We start from the raw sequence: 4,836 nt of genomic DNA, 5'->3' as shown, positions 1-4,836 counted from the left end.
CTCGGGGCTAATATTTCCCCTTTTAGTGACACGATTGCATTTCCCTCTTCATTTATCGCTCTCATAGATCCATGAAAATTCGGAGTCAGAGCAGGGGGACAGTGATAGAGAGAAAGGTTACAGATGGTCTGAGCTGTTCTAGAAACAAATTCACTGGAAATGCCAGGGGGCATTGAAGCTTGAAGGGACCCTTGCGGTGAGGTGGCACCTGGCAGGTGCATGGACAGAAACATGGGTGCATAATAAGAAGGAGGTGCAGAAAAAAATGTTCATCAGAGACAAGCCTTTGCTGTCTCGGAAAGAGAATTAGTGTTGAAAGACAAATTGACCTGGTGGAAAAGAATATTCAATGACATTCCACCCTCTCAGCACCCCCTGCTGTTCACTTTGGGGAATTGCTCGACAATCCGGGTATCCTTCCCCTTGCCGGCTGGGACAGTAGCCTCAGGGAAGGACGTGAGAATCGTCTATCTGGCTCCATAGATTTCTGTAAAAGCACTTCAGAGTGCCTTTCTCCAAGTCTGTCCTCCAAGAAGGGAAAAAAAAAAAAAACCCAGCTCAAGGTAAAATTGTTCCAGAACTTACTGTGCTTGTCTATCAAGATAAAGTATTGGGCACTCGGTGCAAGAATTTAAGTCTTACCAAGAGGAAATTTGCAGATGTGGTCGATGTTTGGCATTTGCTAAGTACAGAAAACGAAGCTGCTCAGGAAAAGAAAGTCTGGAACTTTCTCTGCTGATGTTTTCCCATGGAAAAAAATAAAAGACAAGGCAAATGAAGACAGACCAGGCAGATCCATTTCTGCAAATGCAGCCATTTCCCTCATAAAGCCAAATCACTGAGGGATTTTCAGGACAACAGACAAGTGTCTCTCCCTTTCTGCCCTTGGAAAAGTAAAGAATTCAGGTTATCGTGGCCTCTGGCAAACAGCCTCTCCTCAGAGAGGCCAAACTGCACCTAGAGAATACTTCAGAATACGTGCTATGGACAGAAGTTTTTAAAAAAAAAAAATCCGAGAATTTTAGAACTGAGAGGAACTTGAAGACCAACCACCCTATTTCGGAGGTGAACAAAAACTGAGACCAAGAAGTGGGAAATGCCGTGCCTGGTCCTGCATCCTGATAGAGGCAAACCGGAACGTGATCCTCGGCCTCCTAGCCCCGTACTTTTCACACCATAAGCAGTTTCAAATGGAGGCTACAAAGGCCCTTTCATGCTTCTGGCAGACTGTACAACCCAGAATTCCCCCAGCTATAAATACTTGAAATTACATATAAAATGTAACAAAAATATTTTAACACACAGCCGAGTTTGGGGGGAAGAAAAAAGGAAACACCAGATGCCAAAAACACAAAGGGAAGCAAAACAAGCCCCCGGGACAGATGATATGGCGGCCGTTGGGGGTGGGGTTGGGAGTGCTGGAGCTGGAGATGGGCCCAAATGGTCAGAGTTTCGAATGTTTTAAGTTCCACTTGTATAAGGACTTGTGACCTGTGCAAGATGGAGAGTAGACACTAAGACCCGTTCACACCGGTGGGACCCTCAGGAGACTGCGTGCCAGTAAGAGGGGCAATAGAAAGTACTTTTGGGGTAGGGGGAGGACAGAGGAATTTGGCTTCATTGGGGTGTTTAGTAGAAAAAAAAATACCATCCCAAGAGAAATTAACCCACCAAGCCTGTGACATGGGGCAGGTGCAAAGTCTGAATTTTATACTCTTCCTTCGTAGTCTTCTTCTTTTTTTTTTTCTGAAGTAGGGCCCTGAGATCAAGACCTGAGCTGAGATCAAGAGTCAGATGCTTAACCAACTGAGCCACCCAGGCACCCCACCCTTGGTGATCTTTTTGGAGTGCCCTTCAGGAACATACACAAAGCTTTTCTGGAGGAACACTTTATAACCCAGGCCACAGGAGGTTTTTGTACACAAAGTGGATCACCACTAAAGATGACTTCATAATAATTACCAGGCCCGCCAACATGGGCTGCATTCACACCAAAACCATGAAGAAAGCAGCCTGGTCACCACTGAGAAGTACTGCATGTGCCTAGACAATGACTCCCACACCAACAAGCTCATGTGTAAGGAGATCGCTGTTATTCCCGGCAAGAAGCCCCTCAGCAAGATCACAGGCTATGTCACACATCTGATGAAATGGATTGAGAGGAGCCTGGTGAGTGGTATCTCCATCGATCTGCAGGAGGAGGAGAGAGAAAGGAGAGATGATTATGTTGCTCAGATCTCCACCCTGGATCAGGAAATCATTGAAGTCGATCCTGACACTAAGGAAATGTTGAAATTCTTGGGCTTTATCAGTCTGTCCAAACTGCAGGTCACTCAGCCTACAGTTGGGATGAATTCCAAAACACCATGTGGAACCTTGAACAACAACAATGACAAATTCCCAAAACAGATAAGGAAATGTTGTGATTTACCATGATAGAGAATCAGCAAACACAGTCGTGGCTAAATGAAATGATAAATAACCAAACCAGACAAAATAAAACAAGTAAACAAACTACACAGAACTATCTGGGAGAGACTATAAAATAATATTGTAAATGATTACAGAGATGAAGGAATAGAAACCACAAGGAAATAACATTCAAAAAAGAAACTGGAAGATCCTATAAAAAGAGATTAGATTAGCAATTTTAAAACTTCCCACAAAACAAAGTTCAGACCTAGTTGGCCTCCCTGGCAAATGCTACTAAACATTCAAAGAAAGATAAATACCAATTCTTCATAAACTCTTCCAAAAATAGAAGATGAGGGAACACTTCCCAATTCCTTCTATAGGGTCAGTTATTGCCCAGTTATCAAAACCAGTCAAAGACATCACAAGAAAACAACACATCAATGTTCTTTATGATATAGATGTGAGAGTCATCAACAAAATACTAGCAAACTGAATCCACCGATAATAAAAAGGCTTATACATCATGACTAAGTGGAATTTATCCCAGGAATGAAAGGCTGATTCAAAATACAGAAGTTTAAGCATTGTAAAACACCAAATCAACAGAACAAAGGACCAAATAACCCATGATCATCTCAATAGACATAGGAAAAGCATTTGACAAAATCTAACGCTTTCAAGATAACACTTGACAAACAAGGAATAGAAGGGAATTTCCTCAATCTGATAATAAGGTTACCAGATAAATATACAAAAATCAATTATATTTCTGTACCCTCTCAATGGACAATTGGAAAATGAAAATAAGAACACAGTTCTATTTATAAGAGCATCAAAAAATACTTAGGAATAAATTTAACAAAAGAAGTGTAGGTGGGGGCATCTGGGTGGCTCAGTCAGTTAAGCATCTGACTCTTAATTTCAGCTCGGGTCAGGATTTCAGGGTCGTGAAATGCAGCCCCATGTTGGGCTCCATGCTCAGCATGGAGTCTGCTTGAGATTCTCTCCCTCTGCCCCTCCCCCTGCTCGAGCTCTCTCTCTCATACATACATACATACATACATACATAAATAGATAAATAAATAAATCTATCTTTTAAAAAAGGAAGTGTAAAACTTATACTTTGAAAACTACAAAACATTGCTTAAAGAAATGAAAGACCTAGATAAATGGGAGGACATTCCATGATCATGGATCAGGAGAGTTAACATTGTTAGGATAGTAATATTTCCCAAATTGATCTACAGAGTCAATAAAACCCTTATCAAAATCCCAGATGCTTTTCCTGCATAAATTAACAAGCAAATCCTAAAATTGATATGGAAATACAAGGCACCCAGAATAGCCAAAAACAATCTTGAAAAAGTCAAAGGACTCACACTTCCCAGTTTCAAAACTTACTAGAAAACTACAGTAATCAAGGCAGTATAGGAGTTCAGTGGTAGGAGAGATCAATTGAATAGAATCGAAAGTCCAGAGATAAACCCTTACATTTATGGTCAATCCAAGACAATTCAAATAGAGGAAAGAATCATCTTCTCAATAAGTGGTACTGGGGCAACTGGATATCCACAAGCTGAAGGATGAGGTTGGAACCCTTTCTTACACTATATTCAAAAATTAACTCAAAATGAAATCTAAATATGAGCTAAAACTATAGAACTCTTAGATGAACACATGGGGGTAAATCTTTGTGACCTTGGGTTAGGCAAGGTTTCTTAGATATGACACCAAAATTACAAGCAACAACAGAAAAAAAATGGATAAATAGGATGTAAAATTAAATTTTGTGTGTGTGTTTCAAAGGACAACCCACAGAATGGGAGAGAATATTTGTAAATCATATATCTGATAAGAGACTTACATCCAGAATATATGAAAAACACTGACAACTCAATAATCAGAAGATAACATAACACAATTTTAAAATGGGTCAAGGAACTGAATAGATATTCTCCAGAGATGATATGAAATAAGCATCTGAAAAGATGCTCGAGGGGCACCTGGGTGGCTCAGTCAGTTGAGCATCGACTCTTGGTTTCAGCTCAGGTTGTGATCTCATGGGTTGTGGGAATGGGCCCCAAGTAGGACTCTGTGCTCAGCAGGTAGTTTGCTTGGAGATTCTCTCCCTCTGCCCTCCTCCCCCTGCACCCCCCCCCACACTCACACGCACTTTCTCTCTATCTCTATCTCTCTCAGATAAAGAAATCTTAAAAAAAGAAGATGCTCAATATCATTAGCCATTAGAGAATGCAAATCTGAACCACAAGCTACCAATTCATACCCAGTAGGATAGCTATAATAATAATAATCAGACAAAAACAAAAGTTGACAAAGATGTGGGAAAATCGGAACCCTCATACATTGCTGGTAGAAATGTAAAATGATGCAGCCACTTTGAAAAACCATTTGGCAGTTCTC

At 40.8% G+C, this 4,836-nt stretch overlaps 1 pseudogene; it reads left to right on the top strand.

Moving 5' to 3' along the window:
• Nucleotides 1–1,975: 1,975 nt before the first annotated feature.
• On the top strand, nucleotides 1,976–2,436 carry LOC102726844 (small ribosomal subunit protein eS17 pseudogene; annotated as a pseudogene).
• The last annotated feature ends 2,400 nt before the right edge of the window (nucleotides 2,437–4,836 follow it).

Source organism: Leptonychotes weddellii, chromosome 5 (assembly GCF_054177405.1).
Source record: "Leptonychotes weddellii isolate Sample4059 chromosome 5, ASM5417740v2, whole genome shotgun sequence".
In the NCBI taxonomy this organism is placed as follows: Eukaryota; Metazoa; Chordata; class Mammalia; order Carnivora; family Phocidae; genus Leptonychotes; species Leptonychotes weddellii.
The sequence above is the reverse complement of the archived record's forward strand: the minus strand, read 5'-3'. Positions and strand labels throughout refer to the sequence as shown.